General features: G+C 34.6%; 1 long non-coding RNA gene across 1 annotated transcript; it reads right to left on the minus strand.

The window, feature by feature from the left end:
• Positions 1 to 9,518: 9,518 nt before the first annotated feature.
• On the minus strand, positions 9,519 to 16,360 carry LOC138138993 (uncharacterized). Its single transcript, XR_011162178.1, has 2 exons — positions 15,979 to 16,360; positions 9,519 to 10,545 (listed from the first exon to the last, which is right to left on the minus strand). It is a non-coding gene; the product is annotated as an uncharacterized lncRNA (long non-coding RNA).
• Positions 16,361 to 20,780: the final 4,420 nt, after the last annotated feature.

Below are 20,780 nucleotides of genomic sequence, written 5' to 3' on the forward strand. Positions count from 1 at the left end.
GAAATTTTACTTGTTCATTTTATAATTACAAATTTTCGGTTGCACACAAAATGTTGTGTACACCTTGGCTACGAAATCCTTTGACGATCTCGAGATTGTCTTGCCTCGGCTGCAAACCACCTCGGCGACAATTTTTCTCTCGGGTCGTCAAAGTACGATTGCGCACCCTTGATATACAAACAACTTTTTTTTATTTTACAATCAACTTTACTTGTATAAGGGCCGGTTTCACCAACGTGAGTTAAATTTAACTACAGATTAAAATATACGAAAACATTGTTACAACAATAGGTAACTAAGGTAACGAAGCATTTTAACCTACAGTTAATTTTAACTGGCGTTGGTGAAACCGGTCCTTAGTCTTTGGACCTGTTGATACCCAATCAATAGTCCATACATTCTTATCTAATTCATCGGTCCAATCTCCCAATAAACATCCTGTTTTGACAGTACTTTTACCATCGTCTTTATACGAGCATACAATGCTATCTATGTCCTTCATCGATCCAATCTCCCAATAAACATCCTGTTTGTTTTGACACTATTTTTACCATTATCTATATATGTATAGAATGCTATCTGTGTCATAATAAACCACAGTTTTTCCTAATATGTCTAACATTCTGTCTGGCATTTGCAGTTGTAAAAGCAGCTACTGTGTAGAACAAACTGATTTTCATCTAGTTACCTTTGCATTACCCTTGTAAAAATACGAAATGCCGCTCTACGAAAAAATCGTTATTTTAAGGCAATAGCTTTACATTTTAATCGTTTGTTAATTTCAATTCAATAAATCGTAATAATTGTCAGTAACTACATAGTTACTTGAAAAAGAGCAGACCGGTCCAGGAAAATTTACATGTGAGAAAATTACAAAGCCAACTAATTTTTATAACCTCGTTTTTTTAATTTTTTATGCAAAAACTACTATTTGAAACTATTCAATAATAAAAATGCGAATCAGACTGAAACAAAAGGGGTTTGCTAAAAAAAGAAAGGATTCCATTGCCGAAAGAGTCACCGCCCTAGAGTCAGATTAAATAGAAAGGTATGTACAAAATTGATGTTTTCTTAGTTTTTTGGGAATTTCTCGAAAATGAAAGAAGCAAGGTAAAAATTTTATTTTTTAGTAATACGGTATTGTTTCTTTTCGTCATAGATACACATTATGAAAAACAACTTAAGATATTTCTAATTTTTTCGTCCTCCCCATTGTTTACAACAAACTCATGAGAACGAAACTATAGTAACCATAAATTCACGCAATTTTCCTTGCAAAATATTTTTAAGAAAGTTTTAACTTTTAAGTATAGACACTAAAAAATAAGATATTGTATGCACCACGGGAGATATTCATGTTTTTCCCCTCGGTTGACTTATAAACCTCGGGCCAGTTATGTTCATATCTCCCTTAATGGAATTAAGAATTACATTGAAGAGAGGAATCCAATGGTGCAAGATCCATTGCGATATGTCGCTTAATAAGGAAGCTATAGCAGTTTAAATTTTTTTCTGAGGCGAATAAAAGGAAATCTCAAAATTAACTTTTTTAACGTCCGTCAAAAAAAGTTTTTTCATTCTTTGCGTTCATAATATATGTGATTTTTAAATCGGTCCAGAAGCGTTAAAAAAAAGTTCCATAGCGGTTCATTTTTGCACTCATTTGCTTTAAAAAAGTGCCCTAGCGTGTCATTTTTTAACGCAATTATAAAATTTTTCAATTTTGCCGGAGTACATACACTATTATCCACATTACTATCAAATAATAGTGCAGTGCTAATCAGCATAATTACCGGCGTCGCGCCTCCACATTTTGACTTTGTTGTGTTTTATTATGTTCTGTGTCAATGTTAAGGAACTTCCTTACGATGTGACATGAGTATAATAATATACCTTTTTGGATTTCAACTACCAATGTGTTACCTAAATCCAGAATTTTTAAATTTTTAAAAAGAGATTGCGGTACTATTCCCGTTGCTGAAATTACAACAGGTAAAATCGAAATTTTTTCTAAACACCAAAGATTTCTCATAGCAACGGAGAGCTCTAAATATTTATTAATTTTTGGGTTATATGTCTGTGTTATATTATGTGAATTTGGAGTAGCTATATCTAAAAGATATGCTTGCTTTTGTTGTTTATTTAAGATAATAATGTCTGGTCTGTTATGCTTAATATGAATGTCAGTTAAAACTGTTCTATCAAAATATAATTTGTAATTATCATTTTCCAAACAATTTTCTGGTGTATAACTATAATGTGGTTGTGTATTCTTTAATAAATTGAATTTAGCTAAATTCATGACGTTTCTTATATTCACTTTAAGCCAAAACGGTGCAAGAAGAAATGATGTGTTCAATTGTTTCCCGTTCAGTTCCGCAAATCCTACATTTATCAATTATCGATTGTATACCGCATATGAGTTCGTATGTAAACTGGGCTTTTTTCGGCATGAAATGGGCCAGTTTAAAACGTGAGTGAAACGAGCGTTTTAAAGGCCCACGAGTTCACAGTGTCGAAAAAAATTGTTATATAATCTTACGGACACCAGTAGTTATTTGGATTACTAGTCCAAAAAATGATATTTTGCGAGTATGAGTGGTATTGCGTAGCCAAGGCGCCTAGCCGCGGCGAAGCAACACGAACTCTCGCAAAACATTTTCTGGACGTGTACTCCACAAAATTTTTCATGCCGAAAAATTTAAATCATTTTTAAAAAGACAAATTCCCTTATGTTATGAAAACAGTTGATATTGACCAACAATGTGCCGAATATCGCAAAAAAATTTAGTCATGGTAAGAAAATGCGTCTTCCGCCGACAAAAATCTCCCTTCTGGTGAAAGACAACGTTGAGAAGACTTTTGTTTTTGTTGGTCACACAAATTAATGAACAAAATGAAAATTATTTTGACGGTTTCCGAAATGGATTTAAAAAATCGTTTTAGAAACAACTTCAGCAGTGATATGGACTACAGTGTGAAAACAATTTGGAATACAACAGGTAAATTGTTGCAGGAAAATTTCCGCAATGAATATAAACTAACCTTTAATCCGTTTTGTGATGTTGTTCCGAATGTTTGTTTGAATTGTTCAATCGGGAATTTGTCTAGACAAATATAACTCGACTTCTCATTTTTTTTCGGCAAATTTTGATTTTATTAGTCTCAAAGTTTGTTGCCTTAGGTAAAACAACTCGACCCTAATGGGTCTCATGGTTATTGCCAAGCAACAAACTTTTCGTCATAAAATCAAAATTTTCCGAAAAAACAGGAAGTCTTGTGATATTGTTTCTGAAAAAAAAATTGTTTTACAGTCGGAATCGAACCAGCGACCCTCACGTCCCTGAGCCGAAACGGACTCCGTTAGGGCATATTCTATATTAATTAATTCAACCAAAGTAACTTCTATCTCAAACTTTGTTGACATTTAAGAATCAATGCTGCCTGCCCATTCTTTTGTAAGTACTAGGCCGGGAATTTAACGTTCCCGGCGGATTGTGAATCATGCAAAACCGTCGATAACGGCCGGCGGCATGAAAAAAAAATGTTTCATGCAACTCGTTAGTAAAGTATCTTTTTTTTTACTCGGTGGATCTGCCCACTCGCTTCGCTTGAGCGGCAAATTTTCCTACTCGTAAAAAAAGTATTAAGGACTTTATTATTTGTTGCATAATAGTTATTTATGTAACCATAATAGTTATTTATTTAACGAGTTCATGTGTAAATTGGGCTTTTTTTGGCATGAGTGGCCCAGCTTAAAACGCGAGTGAAACGAGCGTTTTAAAGACCCACGAGTGCCAAAAAAGCCCAATTTACACTTGAACTCGTTAAATGAATAACTATTATTCAACAAATAATAAAGTCCTTAATACTTTTTTTACGAGTACGGGCTCGTCGAACAAAAAAACGTTGTATTCAACTCGTTCGTGTGTAAATTGGGCTCTTTTTGGCACTCGGCGGTGGTGTCGAGTGACATATTCAAGATATTATCTCCGGTGTTGTAAAGAGCGATCAAATTAATTTGTAATCAAGTTATCCATGAATCCGAAATCGTATGTCGTTATTTGATTACGCAAGTTTTACTGGTCGACTACAGCTTATGCGGTTTACAGCAATGTGGTAATCGTCTTTCTTGGTATGTAGCTGAGATGTGAATTTTGTTATTTTTTTCATCTTCCACGCAATGCATTTTATCTACGATCGTGTAAAAAGTAGGGACTTTTTTCATCGAAAATCGTTGTCAAAGTTGCTGTTTAGTGAACTGACTGAACTGTACAATAAAATTTTTATTTTACCGAACTGTCAGAATAAAATATGTAATACAATTTGTTGAAAATGTTTCCAAATTATATTACCCTAAAAACATTGTTATGTATGTATTATTATTATTATATGAATAATCCACATCGATACTATATTGCAATTGTTCCAACGGTAGCAGACCGTTCGGTGTAGGAGGTACAATGATGGCATCTTGAATCTTGGCGGGACTGGCTGTGTCTTGCAAATTTTCATTTGAAAATATCAATTTCATTTTTTTCGAATTCTTGTATCGGTTGCCTTCCAGAAGAGCATGGAGAACACTAAGAATACGTTTTCCGTAACACTTTTAGACGCACACCGCTGCTTGAACATGTTAAACACTAATTCATATTTCTGACGTGAATTCTGAGGAACCAAACCTACAACTGCCTTTTTCTGCAATGTTTGCTATCTCTGGAGGAGTGCTCAGCAATTCGTTTGCTTCGTTATCACCACTATTATCACACATTTTACCTTTATTTTTCAAAAATGGTAACGCCGACTGAAAATTGTTTTTCTTCAAACGTCCGTAAAATACACTCACCGGCACAAAAAACGACTCACTTTGAATTTTATTAATATAATTAATAGTGGAGTAAAATCGGACTGAAATTATGACTTTTAGTGATTCCAAGGTATAACTAAATGAGACCTATACTATCTTGTAGAGGACATTTTGGGGCATAAGAAATGGCCATCTACAACTTTTTTTAATAGGACCGAACTTTGAAAACGGCCTTTATACGTAGTTGAGGTGTAGTCCGAAAAACTGCGTTTCTCGTAACATTTAACGCTGTGTTAATTCAACCACTGAAGCTATAATTATGATTTTCTGTATATTTGTAGCAAAAAGTACAGCGCTTGCAATAGTGGATCGGAAATTTCGCAAATATCGATAGTTTGGAAAAAAATAATTAATAAATTTAGATTAATCAAAAATGCGCATCGTAAACGTCACTCTGCTGGGACCTATGTGAAATGTTGAAAATTTCGATACACATGCAGCGAGTCAAATGTAACTAAGATATTGTAAAAGTTTTTAAAAAAAGAATTAAGTCAGTAGCCCGTATACTTTTTGAGAAAATAATTTTTTTATTCGACGAGCAAACGCGCCGGGCGGCTCCTGACAGGCAGATATAACCCGGCACGCCTATTTAGCCGTCTATCGATGTAGGGATTGTAGCAGTCTAAAAACAATAATTGTAAAATTTTGAGTAGGTAAATTTTTTGTATTTTTGCTAAAATTTACCTACTTTAAATGCTTTCTTCTTCGTCATATTCATCCTCATATAAACAAGAAACATTGTTCTGACATTTTTTGTAAGAACAATCACTCCAGGATCTTAAGCCTTCCTTGATGCACATACATTTATTGTTATTTTTTTTTTAATTTAAGAAGGATAGATAAGCAATACCATTACAAAAAAAAAGCAAAATATTATTTCTCGTCGATTCTCCTGTTCCTATAAAAAATGTTAGAAAAATGTCTTCAAAGTCAATCAATATCAAAAAATATTATTTTTCCACTACTAGTCTCAGAAGGCTTCATTATTGACTCTCGAACCGACCCCAGAAGTAGAATTTCTCTCCCAAGGTTAATGTTCCATTACTGACCTATTCTTTCGGTGTTATAAAATGGTCCAAAACTAATTTACAGAACATAAACATTAAAACTAGAGTTCTTTTTACCAAATTTAGTAAACACCATCCTAAATCTGCTATTGAAAGATTTAATTTACCACGCGAAAACGGTGGTAGGGGTTTTTCAAATCTAGAAATACTGCTAAAAAATCAAATTGCTTCACTAAAAAATTATTTCCTCAATAGAGCTCGTGGTAACACCTTTTTCAATGCTTTGGTTTCAGCCGATAAAGGCTACACACCTTTAAATTTAAGTGATAATATAATTTCAGACATTGTTAAGCCAAATATACCTGACACAATAGCAAATATAAAACAGAAGTCTTTACATGGGAGATACTTTAAAGAACTGGAACAACCAGAAGTTAATATTCAGGCATCTCATGCATGGCTTAAGAAATCAAATATTCACCCTGAGACGGAGGGTTTTATATTTGCAATACAAGATCGTGTTATAAATACAAGAAATTATAAAAAACACATATGCGGTTTACAATCGATAATTGATAAATGTAGGATTTGCGGAACTGAAGGGGAAACAATTGAACACATTATTTCTTCTTGCACCGTTTTGGCTCAAAGCGAATATAAAAAACGACACGATATATTCGCTAAAATTATACACATGAATTTAGCTGTTAAATTCAATTTATTAAAGAATACACAACCACATTATAGTTATACACCAGAAAGTTGTTTGGAAAATGACAGTTACAAGTTATATTTTGATAGAACAATTTTAACTGACATTCATATTAAGCATAACAGACCAGACATTATAATTTTAAATAAACAACAAAAGCAAGCATATCTTTTAGATATAGCTGTTCCAAATTCACATAATAAACACAGACATATAACACAAAAATTAATAAATATTTAGAGCTGTCCGTTGCTATGAGAAATCTTTGGTGTTTAGAAAAAATTTCGATTTTACCACTTGTAATTTCAGCAACGGGAATAGTACCGCAATCTCTTTTTAAAAATTTAAAAATTCTGGATTTAGATAACACATTGGTAGTTGAAATTCAAAAGGGTATATTATTATACTCATGTCACATCGTGAGGAAGTTCCTTAACATTGACACAGAACATAATACACAACAAAGTCAAAATGCGGAGGCAAGACGCCGGTAATTATGTTGATAAGCACTGCATTATTACTTGATAGTAATATCCGTAATAGTGTATGTACTCCGGCAAAATTGCCGTGCCGCCGGGTGGAGGTGGGATAGTGTTATTATTTTCATTATTAACCTAGGTGAATAATGAACAGCCGTCACCTAGCAACGAAAGATTTTCGTTGATTTCATTGTTTAACGTAGACGATTTTCATAGCAACCATTAAAAAATGAGAACTCGGATCATCGCATCGGACAAAATAATTTTAGTTATAATTATTATCCGAAAGGGTTTTAATGTATCTAGTAGTGGAAAAAATAGTATATAAACCACGGTGAAGAAGTCCCTTATAGCCTTCGCGCCTTAGAACCCTCGGCACGCCTCGGGCTCTAATCTTGGCGCTCTGGCTATAATCATGAACTTCTTCACCTTGGTGTATAATATACTATTTTATACTAGTTTGAATTGCAGTTCATTTCTCTCTTTTTTCACTTCCTGTTCTTTTGCCAAATATGCTCATTTTAAGTATGTCAAAAGATTTACCTATCGGTTTTTTAGTGCACATATGTGCCTACTTGAAAATTAAATTTGCAAGTGTTACTTACCAGCGATGCATTTTTTAACGTTTTAAAATCGGTAAAAAAAAACAGCATACAATGTCCTTCTGAAAACATTTAAAGAGTTAGGGAAGTTAAACTCGATGACTATGACCGAGGCGTTAAAATTTCTACTAAATTCGCACTGGCTTTTTTAAAAAATAAAACTGAGACCATTAACATATTAAACCAACTGAGGTATAAACTGACTACAACCCCCAATAAGTCTGCTAAAATATTGCCACCAACAGATGATGCTTTTGGCCAACATGTGCTAAGGTTAAAAAATAATAATTATTTATTATGTACATACTTCACTCAAATTTTAGATGCATTGATCAATTACGTATATCGTTGTGTAGTCATGTATAGTTTGTCCAGCGAGAGATTGGTTGACATAAAATTCATTAAATTCTACGTAAAGCAAGAAGTAGCCAACGCACGTAAAATTTGAAATATATCCTTCAAGCAATTTATAATATTTTTGTCATGAACTTATGCTCTAATTAATGTATTCTAGTGCGTTTTGTAGTGTTGGGTTAAATTAATACAATTTAAAATCTCCCAATCTAAACAAGGGCATTTTACAACCTGTTTTAGCTACAATGAATCCCATACCTAATGACATTAGAAAACTGATGAACATTTTCTGCACAGACCAATGATGCCAAAATAATAAATGTATGTGCATGAAGGAAGACTTAAAATGCTGCAGATTGTTCTTGCAAAAAATGTCACAACAATGTTTCTTGTTTAGGTATATCAGAATGAAGATGACGAAGAGAGCATTTAAAATAGGTAAATTTTAGCAAAAATACAAAAAATTTACCTACTCAAAATTTTACAATTATTGTTTTTGGACTGCTACAATCCCTACATCGATAGACGACTAAATACGCGTGCCGGGTTATATCTGCCTGTCAGGAGCCGCCCAGCGCGTTTGCTCGTCGAATAAAAAAATTATTTGCTCAAAAAGTATAGGGGCTACTGACTTAATTCTTTTTTTAAAAACTTTTACAATATCTTAGTTACATTTGATTCGCTGCATGTGTATCGAAATTTTCAACATTTCACATAGGTCCCAGCAGAGTGAAGTTTACGATGCGCATTTTTGATTAATCTAAATTTATTAATTATTTTTTTCAAAACTATCGATATTTGCGAAATTTTCGATTCACTATTGGAAGCGCTGTACTTTTTACTACAAATATACAGAAAATCATAATTATAGCTTCAATGGTTGAATTAACACAACGTTAAATGTTACGAGAAACGTAGTTTTTCGGACTACACCTCAACTACGTATAAAGGCCGTTTTCAAAGTTCGGTCCTATTAAAAAAAGTTGTAGATGGCCATTCCTTATGCCCCAAAATGTCCTCTACAAGATAGTATAGGTCTCATTTAGTTATACCTTGGAATCACCTACCCTCAGAAATAAGCGAGCTAGATATGTGATTTTACTCCACTATAAGTAATTCATTGTCTTAGAATTTTTTTTTGATATCATGTTGCATTGATAAGTGTTATTTAAGTTATTCTTTGCTAAAGAATATCCGACAAACAAAACATTAAACACAGCAAATAAAATTTTGATGAAACAAAAATAAAATTATTTTTTAGAAAAAATTGTATGTTATGAAAAATTGCCAAAATTTGAACAGCATTTTGAATTAGTATCTCGTATTGTCAAATTAAATCTTTTAACACGTAAATCAACCGACAAAAACACAACATAGAAGTAGCGCAAATTTTCTAATAATTTATTTAAACAAAACAATTCAGTTGCCATGGTGACCTTAGCACTTCCGATCATTGAAAATATCCCAATTTAACTATAATAAAGAAAAATAAGCACATAATTTCAAGATCATTTAATAAAGAAATCATAATGAGTCGTTTTTTGTGCCGGTCAGTGTATGTCATTGCACTGCTGCATTGACAATGCTAAAGTGTCACATCATTGTCATGGCATCTTACGAGCTGACCAGCGTCCGTGAAGTTATTATCTCCGCTGAGGATCGTCCGTGAAGTTATTATCTCCGATGAGGGCGTCCGTGAAGTTACTATCTCCGCTGATGAGCGGCTGTAAAGTAAACTAGCTGAATCATATGTTATTCGGAGCAAAAATGGTGTTATGTGCTTTGGCTGGTTTGTCTGCCTCAGTGCGTTCGGCAGCCAATCTACCAGCCGCAACACATTAAACTCCATTTTTGCTGCTCATAACATAATATACTATTACCTAGAAGTAGGTTGCTAAACGACGTGGTCCTCAGACGACGGTTATTCATAAAAAATTTAATCAGTAATGATTATTTTATACAAATTTATGTTAAAACCGGTGTGATGATCTCACAATCGTAGATAAAATGTTGTAAGACATACGTGTAAAAAGTTCCTTTATTGCACTCACATCCTGTAAAATACTCGCTCGTATTTCACTCGTATTTTAAACCCGTTCGTGCAATAAAGGATAACTTTTTACACTTATATCTTAAATAACTATTAATTATTCGTTCAAAGTGGGTAATAAAAATTTAAAAAATGTGTCTACACAAATTTTTCGTTTCGTTCTTTTATTGCTTACTAATTTTTTTTAGCCATAAATGATCAACAAATTATTATCATTTCACTCCCTCAGCCGGTACATTCTTTATTTTAGAAAATAATAATGATCTACCTCATTCGTCTAGACTCTATACCGTTTGCGTCGTGTCATTTATTGCTTTCAGTGCTCTTTTCAGAGCAATTGCGATTCCGTGGAGCAGAATGCTTTGTCAACATAACAAAAAGACTCTTCACCAGTGACCTAGCTGCCCAGAGCGACTGGCGTCCTGGTCCCCCAGCTTCATTGTAACCGCCGGTTACGTCGGGTGCAAGCAGTACCTATCATAAATGCAAATAGGATAAATTCACGTTTTATCCTGTCTTTCATCGAAAATACACCATTTACTAGTATCATAAAATATGATGAAATCATCGGAAACGCAGGCGAAATCAGTTAATAATGTTTATTATTGTCCGATAGCCTTTTCTCTCCCAGAACAAAATTATCCTTAGGAGGTCAAGGGACAGATCGCATAGAATACAGATTACGTTTACATTATTATTTTTTAGCTTAGATAACAATAATTTTGTTTTATTATATTGTTGTCAATAAAAAAACCTAATGTCCGGGACATCCTGTTGAATTGACACAGGTTATAGCTTTGTAACAGTTGGTTGAGCCACTACATGTTGTGGCTACAAAACAATCTTTTGAGTTTGAACACGTCGTGGCTCTATTACAGTTTGTAGACCCAGAACATGTCACTGCATTGATACAATTTTTAGAATTGGTACACGTTACTGCATTTGGACAGTTTTCACAATTAGTACAACTATTAGCACTCATACTGCACTGGCAATTATACTCGGTACACAAACACATAACGATAACTGCTATTATTAACCAGTTTTTTGTAAAAGCACACGTTTTGAATGCCATTGTTTTTTGTATTATTGTTATTTATCTTGCTGTTTACTTCGGTCGACTGCTGAATTCTGCTCTACGCTCTTTTATAAAACTTATTTCATTATCTTTTTACACAATAATTACAATAACATGTTGTTCATTTTGTGTATTACCTAACAATTCCGTGCGTCATGGGAATAAAACTATGATTCATTTAATATGGATTTTAATCAGTTTTCCAAAGTATATGACTTAATTCTAGATAATTCTGTAAAACGCCCTTGCCGAGGAATCATTTATATATTTTTTTAAGTATAAAGCACTGTATATTTTTTATCTTTATTCTGATGGGTGTTTACACAAACATTAAAATAAAAAATCAAAAATGTGCTTTAATAAAAAAAAAAAACAGAATTTTCAAAAATCAAGTAACTATAACTTTACTATAGCAAATGTTGGAAATTACCTCCATTCTCTCTAAGGTACATTCGACACCTTCCACTGACGTCCATTGTGGCGATTTTTTTCTACTTTGCCACTTTTTCAATGAAAAAAAAGAATTTAAAATTTAAAACCGTTAAAGTTGAAGGATTCCACCCAAGGTCACGTCTGCGGTCTGCCGCGACACCACAGTATCCGTCAATATTAAAAAATTAAATTTCACTGTTTTTAGTATTATTATTATATCACGCCTTTTCCTATTACGATACGCAAAACAGTATCGTAATAGCATCAGTACGAACCCAAAGTAGAAAAAACACTTTGTAATGATCTGAATACATTACTTTTTCCGCCAAATATTCGAACCTGCGCAAAACGGTAACAAATGTGGTCGTGATCGTCATCGAAGCCCTACGTTGTATTTTTCTTTTGGCGGAAAAAGGTTCGGAATGCAAACGATGAGCACACATTTGAGGGACGCAAAATAACTTTTTTCTTCAAACGTTCGTAAAATATGACATTGCACTGCTGCATTGTTAATGCTAAAGTGTCACTTCATTGTCATGGCATCTAAGGAGCAGACCAGCGTCCGTGAAGTTATTATCTCCGCTGAGGTGCGTCCGTGAAGTTATTATCTCCGCTGAGGGCGTCCGTGGGCTTATTATCTCCGCTGATGTGCGGCTGTAAAGTAAACTAGCTAAATCATTTGAAATTCCTACCTGGTTTCTTAACATGTCTTAAATAATTTGTTATGAAGGTTTGAAGAAAAATAGTATATGGTATTCGGGGCAAAAATGGTTTTTATGTGCTTTGGCTGGTTTGTCTGCGTTCGGCAGCCAATCTACCAGCCGCAGCACATTCATTTTTCTCCTCATAACAAAATATACTATTATTAAAATGCCTGTTATAACTTCGATTTAAAAAAAAATGAAACGAATACAAAAGGACAGAAATTAAGTTTAACGGAGTACAAGAAATTAACTAGTTGAGTACATTAAAAGATAAACGACAAGATGAATGCAGCAATATTTAAAATAATAGAAAACGGGTACATGACGGACAAAATGACAGGTTAAAGCTTGCAAAACAAGTAAACAAATTATAATGCAGTTATTACAGACAGGGACGAATGAAAAACTCTCTTCAAAAACCGTATCCCAGGTATTACTCATATTTTACAATTCGATTAAGTACAAAAACAATGTTTAATTTGGAACTACGCGGTCAAGGTACGCCAACGGGAGCTTAGAGCTGGAGACAACAAACTCTCGGCCGCGAGGGGACTCAGAAGAATAATCTGAATCATCTTGAGATCAAGCGACGTTTATAGATATTCAGGGTATTAATGAACGTCAGACTATTTCACCGACCAAGCAAGAGTAACAGAGCGTCTCGGGGTCGTACGATTAGTATCACTAAACCGCATAAGCAAAGATTTAGATTCGCCGTTCCCAACCAACCGTTTCCCGACAAACCCCGAACTCTCTATAACCTCGACGGGGGCTTCACGTCAACATCCCGGAGCCGCGTAAGCTAAGACTTAGGTGCGCCTCCGCTAACGGCTCTACATAACCGTCGCCCCCACAGCAATTTGACTAAACAACCCCCGACCTCCTGAATGTCACCTAGTCCCCATAGGATCGCACTTACAACATTTTAACTTTAACTCATCCGAAATCTAACGGTGCTCAGCAAGAACAAATAGGAAAACCCGAGTTTAATTCAATAGAACAAAGCGTAACATTAGACAATGATAAATTCACCAAAACAAAACGCAACATTAAACAATGATCCAATAAAAGAGAACAAAGCGAAACATTAAACAATGATAAAATAAAAAAGAACAAAACGCAAAGTTAAGCAACGATAAAATAAAACCGCTTCGAATGGCACAAATATCAGTAAACAACATAAATAACGAGTACAATAATCGCTGGCAGTGCTATACTAAAAATGGCGGATCGAGTGCCGTTAGAAAATGTTAGCGAAAGAAAAACAAAATGAACGCACGTGACTCGGACGACGGCTACTAATTTTGTAAAGTAATTGCCTGAAAAATGAACCTCCCGGGGGAAACTTAACGCTTAACGCTTAAAATTAACAAATGGGTGCTTCTCGAAAGAAACAGCATGCAACAAAATAATATTTACAACATAACCTTACCACGTGGTCGTGGTCAAAAAAAAAAAAGACAGCGAACATGGGACAAATTACCCGGGTGGATTAAAAACGTCGGATTCCTCACGGGGACACAAAATACAAATACAAATACAAATTTCGAAATATGATTCGCTCTTCGCACGGTGTGTTCGTTTCGAAAAACCAAACAAAAGTAAACTACCCCCTTCAACCCCGCGCGCGAGAGACCGCTTCACCCCCGTTATATTTCCGCTCTCCCCAGGATTGCCACCCCATCCCTTAGTTTCTACCCTAGCCGCTAGTACCTCATAGATAAAATAAAGACAAATAGAATGAAAAGAGGCCTATCAATTTTGTGCAACAGAATCCATGGTAACGGTTTATCGCACCGTCCACAAGCCAAGAGATGGCGCAAATTTGGAGGGAAGATTAGGATATTTTATAACACCAAAAGAATAGGTCAACAATGGAACAGCATATGTATTAACTGCTTTAATTACATTATTACCGTTTAATTTTGATTTTAAAAAAGATTTAATTCTTAAATAAAATTGTTTTTCTAAATTTTCTTTTATAATTGAATGTTGAATATGATTTGATTGATTAATAAGTACCTAAATATTTATAAAATTTTCCTTTATTTAAATTTTTAGTGATTTCTCCTTCTTTAGTTATATATTCTAAATTTTCGTAATGACCGCGACATATTGATTGCGTTTTACACTTATCAATACCAAAACTCATGCCAATATCATTTGAGAAATTTTCAGTTATTGTTAGTAAAGATAAAATGTGATTCTTTTTAGATGCATCAAGTTTTATGTCATCCATATAAAGAAGGTGATTTAATTTGGATAGTGTGGCATTATTAAGTCTAATATTGAAACCATATCCAGTGCTATTTAATAGATTTGTCAAAGGATTAATGGCTAGACAAAACCATAAAGGACTTAAAGAATCTCCTTGATAAATTCCCCGTTTAATTTGAATAGATTCGGATTTTAATTTAGTATTGTTTATTGATAAATTTAAAGTAGTTCTCCAAAATGTCATTACATTAACCATGAATGTGGTACTGAATCATAGGCTTTTTTGTAGTCTATGAATGCGGTATAAATATTTCTATTATTTTTTCTAGCTTGTTCCATTATTACCGTATCTATTATGAGTTGTTCTTTACAACCAAAACACTCCTTAACACAACCTTTTTGTTCTTCATTAAGAATATTTAATTTTTGACAATGGTCGTAAATTATTACTTTAATGCAAGATGTCATAATTTTATAAATTGTAGCAGACATGTGATTGGCCTATATTTTGATGGATTTTTAGTATCGGAATCTTTTGGTTTCAGATATGTTATACCATTCCTTATTGTTCTTATTATTATTGATTAAGCGGCGTTCAAAAAAATTATTCATTATCGTATTATTAATTGCGCGGCTTCTGCAGTGTGGAACAAAATGATCTTCATCTAGTGACCTTTGCATTACCCTTGTAAATATACGATGTGCCGTTCTACAGGGAGTATCCCAACCTTAAAATATACATAAAAATTCCAAATGTGATCTATTGCGAAGGGATGAGGTCAGGAATACGCCTCAATAATGAAAGTGTTTTCTTGTATGGTATACATTTTAATCGTGAGTGTGTGAGTTCAATTCAATAAATTGTAATAATTGTGAATTTGATTGATGACATTTATTGACAGAACTTCAAAGGCACTTCAAAAAGAGTAGAGCGGTGCAGGAAAATTTACATGTGAAAAAATTCCAAAGCTAACTAAATGATAATTGATAATCATTTTGTTCCACACTGTATAATTTCGTTTATCACTGCTCATTTATTGTTAACTACGTAATTGGGAGCTTTGATACATCTTAGTTTTTCTTTATCGTAAAATCTCATAATTTTTATACATTACACTTCTTGTCATTGTCATTGTCATCGACCTTGCCTGGAAGTGATCATCGACGCTCACCAACGACTTTTTGTGCGAGGTTCTTCTCCGAGTCCTATCGCAATTAGATTTTTTTCTTTTATGCCAAGCGAGGAAGGAACCCGAGGACATCCCCGCTAGTGTGGGCGGCGTAGCGGTACTAGCTCCCGTCGCAAGGATCCGTCATGCTTCCTCCTTCCTTTAATTTTTTTTTTGTTTTTAATTTTCCTTTAACTTCGAATTTTCTTTTTGTCGATAGCCGACTCGGAGAAGGACCCCTCAGGCGTTATCGTTTATTTTTGTTGTTGGATCCTTTCAGATCTAGACAGGGTTACTTTACGTTTACCTCTTCATTTTGTGAATAAACATCTTATTTTCGATACTCTCCTGAACTCCGGGCAGTATCTCCATTCAGGGTCTCGATCATCCATTCTGGAGGTGCCAACTGCGAAACAAATAAAAATTTAAATCGTTATTAATTCTGGTTCCTTTAGGAAACTTGGAATGAAATAGTATATTGTGTTATTAGTATTAAAAGTGATTTTTTTTTGACGAGCAATTTGTTTGCATAATTGACTGCAATAATTGCAAGTAAAAAAAACTCACTTTTAATACGAATGACACATACTATTTTTTCTCCAACCAAGTAAAGGACAAATCGGGTTTGATTAATTTTTTACAAAGTTGTTCGAACTGTACTTTTCATATTAATATTAAAAAACAAATCATTTTAGTTGGTTCATTTTATAATGTTGAAATAATTTTTAAGTCTAGTATTAAAAGTACTTTTAATACTAGGAGGCAAAAGTATTGCCTAAGTAACAAATAACTTTTTTCTACAGTTACGAAAACATTAACTTTAGTGACCAAAAACGGTATTAAAAGTGACCATTTTTAAGACGGTTGGAGAAAAACAGTCTTTTGAGTTTGTACACGTCGTAGCTGCATTACAGTTTGTAGACCCACTACCTGTTACTGCCTTGACATAAGTTTTAGAACCGGTACACGTTACTGCATTTGAACATTCTCCATGCTGCTGTACACTTGATTTAAAAAAAAATAGCGCACACCCAATATTTCCCCATGTAATGTTAGTTTTGTTTTCATGGTTACATTAAAGTGACAAAAGCCCGAATCATCACTAAACTAGAAGGAAGGTAGCGTGTTGCCTAGAAACAGTTTATAGCCGGCCATTTACATTAGGAAAATATTACAAAAATCACTCTCAGCACTTGTACGCTATTTTTTTGAAATCAAGTGTACAACTATGTAGTATAATCAGCACTCTCAGTGCACTGGCAATTATACTCGGTACACAAACACATAACGATTATTGCTATTATTAACCAGTTTTTTGTAAAAGCACACGTTTTGAATGCCATAGTTTCTTGTAATAGTAAGTGAGCTTTACTTGCCCTACGGGCTTTCTGATTCCTGTTTACAAATTCATACAAATATAAAATATATCCATTCTAAAAAACAAGATTTTTATTACTCTCCCCCAGTCCTCTCGTTCTCTATTGTTTCTCTCCTCTTCCATTTCTCTTTCATCGATCGCCCTGCCTTCTTCGCTCCATATTTCTCCCCGTTCCCTTCTCTTCCTCTTTCTCATTTCGCCACATGTCTCACTGTCACCTCCGGCAACTTCTCTCTTCTTCTTCCGTCCCATTCCTGTTCTCTCTCTCCTCGTTCCCACCTCTGAATCTCGCCATCATTATTCTCTCTCACACACACTCTCTTCCCTCCCTATTGTACTTCGATTCTCTTATTCTCTCTCTTCTCTCTTACTTATCCGTGTCTTTGTCCCTTTACTTTTTATTCACCTTCTAGAAATTTTATGACTCAATATGGGACAGTGACTTGACCGGGCTCTCAGATTTTGTTCGGGGCACTGGTATGGGTTCGTTAAAAGGGCGCCAGGCAATTAGTTTTGGGAGCTGTTGTGGTCTTGCTCAGTTGCCGGAGCAAGAGCTCTGAATCTCGACACCGGAGAAGAATGAAAAGCTAATTTTCAGTTGAAAATTAAAATGTTCTGCTTTAATGAATGAAATGTTTGATACAATAATTAGTTTAAATATGAAAATAAATTTATGATCCTTGATCGAATGTAAAATTTAAATTGATTTGTCCATAGAAAAGGGTGAATTAAATATGATGAACTGGTTCATAAAAAAATGAATGAATGAACTATGGATGAATTAAATTAATTGAACGGTTGATCTAGTTTATGGCAAATTGTGTAAATTAACTAATCAGGTTCATAAAAAAAGCTTTCCTTTTACAGATAACCTGTAATTACTGTAAATCTACTTAAAATTTGTTCTTTAACGAAACTTAACTTGATAAACATTCGATGTCGTGAATCGGTGTTACATTAAAATTGAAAACGTACAAAATGAGACAAATGAACTTTAGATTCGAAAATTATTCACGAACGAAATTGATGAAACTTAAATTGGAGAATTTTCTACAAAATGATGAAACTTAGCGAGATTTAAAACTGAGGACGGGATTTAGCGTATCCTACATTTACATCGTTGCCGCGTTGTACGATAAGAAAGAAAACGACATAAAAACGGCGACTTATCTGGTGGCCTTTAGCCTTGAAAAGGGGTTGCTCCTCGACGGTGTTTCCGTTATTTGGTGTTGTCGTAACGAGGGATCGCCTCCAAGGCTCGAGCGCTTAACGGTAGCAATGGATCTCAGACGGAATGTCAGTCCAATTCGGTACGGTACGGTACGAAATTTAAATCCAACGAAAATCCGACGGTACGGTGCGAAACCAAACCAAAACGTAACATAACAGCGATCCTTGGTGGTGTTCTCACGTGTCCTAGCTCTGGGATTATCGGTTGCCTCCAAGATCCAAACGCAAAGGGAAGCACGGAGAAACCGACAGAGGATCAGCTTCCAAAACGGTACGGTTCGCAACTCCAAAAATGGCGCCGTGCGATGCATCACTGACCAAAAACAAACTAAACCCAAACAAAACACCCTTAACGAACAAATGTGCGGTAATTACCTCTCCGTGCGCGAGGGGCAAATCAACCACGATGGACGGCACGGCCGGTCCGCACACGTCGTGGTGGTGGCCGTCCGACCTCTGCCAGAACTTTTCTGCCAACCCGTTTCCGGTACGATGTTTTTCTTCGCGACCCCGTTCATCGAAAACCTGCGTGGCGCGAAATGACTGACTCTTATTTTTCCTCACAATAAGGCGTTCCGGTATTTGTACGGACAGCGCATCAAGATGACCATATTTCCGGCGGTACTACACGTGCGCTCTCGATTGACAGGCGCCGGTTTGTTTACTTTTCGCTTTCCGTCGACCGGGAAATTCACAGGTGGTATTCTTCGGTAAAGTGTCGTTAAGTCCGCGCGTATATTGCGTCAGGCGATAATCGTCGTTCTTCGTAGGGTCGAAAAAGGTAGGACACAGAGGAAAGAAATAATTAGAGAAAGCAAGGAGATAACTTTCCGGCAAGTTACAAAAGTGAAAGGAATGTAAAACCCATTTTTGCCTTACGGTCATCTGAGCTGTGAAAGAAGAATTGAGAGAAGAGAAAGAAGAAGGAGAAGAAAATGGGGCTGCTTTCTCTCTTTGCTTTCGGCGATTTCGGCATGCCCTATCTTTCTTGCTCACTGTCTTCTGTTTATCACGTCGCACTCACTCGAGTACGTTTGCTATCGCTGAACTTTTTCCACGTCTGCTCGTTATTGCTGCCAAACCAGGAATCCCCATATTATTTTTTTTGTGTTATTGTTATTTATTTTGCTGTCTACTTCGATCAACTGCTGATATCGGCTCAACGCCCTACTTCGAGTATATCACTTTTTTCCAGGGTCATAATGACCTCAGTGCGTATTTCATTATCTTGTTTATATAATATTTACAATAACATGTTGCTATATTAAGAGAGAAAAATCCGATTAAAATTTGTAGAATAACAAAGTCCTTGTTTTTAATTTAAAATCTGATAGTTTATTTGCATTACTGCGTCATGTGAATAAAGCTAGAACTTATTTAATATGAATTTTAATCATTTTTACAAACTATATAAAATATGAAGTCAGTGTGTTTAATAATGTTTTCAATTTCAGTGCCATTTGAAGAGTTACTTAATTTTCGGTAATTCTGTAAAAGATCCTTGCCGAGGAATCTCCTTTTTAGACTAGTAATTATAACTTTGTTTTTCGGATGTATTGTTTTACGTTGCTGACTAATAAACTTTATTGTTATTTTTTCTCGTATCCCATCTCCACCCGGCGGCACGGCAATTTTGCCGGAGTACATACACTATTACGGATAACACTATCAAGTAATAGTGCAGTGCTTATCAACATATTTACCGGCGTCTCGCCTCCACATTTTGACTTTTTTGTGTTTTATGTTCTGTGTCAATGTTAAGGAATTTCCTCACATTATTATTATTATTGTTACAGTACGCTTAGATTCGAACAGTGAATATTCACAATGGTGCTAAAATCAAATGAACCAGCTTTTATTAACATTATTAGAAAATTCATGATAATCGTATGAAATCGCCTTATTATCCTTCTTTTGAAAAAAGGACAACATTCTATTTTTATATCTAACAGCACAATTTTCATCAGATGCAACACCAGGAAATAATTCATTAATAATTCCATGTCGTGTTGTTAAATTATAATATATTATAATATTATATTATAATTATAATAATTGTCGTAAAATATAAACATGCGTCATTTGTCCGAATTAAAAATTGTTGGAATTTAACTAGGTAGTCCTAACTCATGGATGTTTCCGAACTGCATTATTTGAAAACTAGGAATGTCAGTGAAATAATATATATTTTAATCTATAATTTACAACTTCTCCAGAAGATCTTTGATAGATGTGAGAGATTTGTTTTATAGATGGCAAGTATTCAGATATTAATTTTGCATCTAAATATCGTTTATCATTTTATATTCATTATCGAAACCCATTTTTTTGAAATATATACAAATGGTGATTTGAAGTTATTAATAAATTATCTGGATGATTTATTGAACTTAAGTCTGATAAATTAGCATCTTAATACCCCTCATGAGGCTTCGCTGAATTCAGATCTAAATATTCCTTTTTACTATCCGTTTATTAAACTCCCGCACTGTCAGTGTCAA

The sequence above is a fragment of the Tenebrio molitor genome, chromosome 9 (genome assembly GCF_963966145.1).
Source record: "Tenebrio molitor chromosome 9, icTenMoli1.1, whole genome shotgun sequence".
Taxonomy (NCBI): domain Eukaryota; kingdom Metazoa; phylum Arthropoda; class Insecta; order Coleoptera; family Tenebrionidae; genus Tenebrio; species Tenebrio molitor.